We start from the raw sequence: 1,661 nt of genomic DNA, 5'->3' as shown, positions 1-1,661 counted from the left end.
GAGCCCCATTTCTGTGAACAATAAAGGTTAAATAATTCAAATAGAAACTTGTCTTGTGAATTCTCCGACCGAAGCTCCAAATAAACCGTCAGTGTTTGCCATCAAAGTTCCTGCTCTCTCCGTGGCTCTCTGAGCTTCGTCTCCATTGCTTCAGAAGTTTCCATCACACCTATTGCGTGTATAGCTGTTTCGATCAATGTTAGGTTTCAAAACACCGCTGTTTACTCAATAACATTCCTGACTTTCAGCATAGATAATGCAAAAAGAGAATTAAAAGCTGCATGCTATCAAAAACATCTGATTTGGAGAGAAAAAATGTCACTGTTGCTTATTTTGTAATAACAACAATTAGTCCTGTTTTTCATTTTTACTTTGCCCCCCTCTTATTTTATATCCAAAGCATTCAAAACAGACATCAAAGTCAGTCAAAGTCAATTTTATTGTCAATCTCAAAATATCCTTGTAAGATCGAAATACTGTTTCCCACAGTCCCGAGGTATAAAATAAAATATTAAAATACAAGAACACTCAATAATCATCAACAACACTCAATAATAATCAACAACATATATTAGTATATAAGTATTTCAGGTTTTCATGATACATTTTTTTTAAAGTGTGTTGAAATGATTGACGACATGATGCACAAAAGACATGTCATGGTGCGGTAAAGGTTTGTCAGAAAATGTCCCTCTTACATATTTAGATGTTTAGGTAGAGGGCCTTTGACTGGATAAAAGAAGACTTGAATTTTAGACCTGACCCGACCTTCATCTCCTCTCCTCTTCCTCAGGCGTCTCTCAGTATGGATGAAGCTGCTCTCTCCTCTCACTCTCTAAGCTCCGCCTCCTCCTACACGTCCTCCGCCACCATGCGGCGACCCGGATCCTCTCAGCGCCAACACCGCCGCACCGGATCCGTCGGCACCGTCAGCGAACACGAGGTAACCTACGCTCTGTTACAAGTTAGGAATAAAATACAACTCAAATTCCCCAAAAATGTATTTTGGATATGTTTTTTTCAACAGTCAAAAGAAGATACAATAATTTCTAATGTTTTAGATATAATATGAGAGGTGGTTAAAGTAAAGATTAAACAAGTGAAATTGTTGTAATAAGAAAATAAACAACAGATTCTTCAATTCAATTTTCAATTCAAAGGTGGCAATGAAATTCTTCTGACCTGAGCTCCTCCAACAATGCATATATAATAAAATACAAAATAAAAAGAAGTGCAAAATGTCAATAGAATATGGGATATGTACAATAACAGAATATGAAATCAAATAATGTACATTAAGACAAAATTAAATACGGTATATTGCGGTGATAACTATTCATATAAATAAGTAGATTGTAAGATGACAACAGGAATGTTTTTCGGGGCACTTAACAGAGCTCTTAGAGTGATAATTTGAGGACCACAGATGGAAATTAGCTATTAGCTATAATCTGGCATATTGCATCTCTTCTCTTTGCTGAGATTAATGTTTTTGTATGCATGGTCCTTCTATAATTAAATACAAAATAAAAAATAATTAGAGGGCCGAAGCCACCGTGTTACAGAGGGTCTCAGGAAAAGAACAGAGGGAGTGAGCTTTGCATCTGAATGCTATGCCAGGCTCGAGAAAGGACCATCAATTAGTGCTGCAGGGAATGTGA

Source organism: Notothenia coriiceps, unplaced genomic scaffold (genome assembly GCF_000735185.1).
Source record: "Notothenia coriiceps isolate Sejong01 unplaced genomic scaffold, NC01 NC01_scaffold00006308, whole genome shotgun sequence".
NCBI lineage: Eukaryota > Metazoa > Chordata > Actinopteri > Perciformes > Nototheniidae > Notothenia > Notothenia coriiceps.
This window is presented reverse-complemented; position numbering follows the sequence as displayed.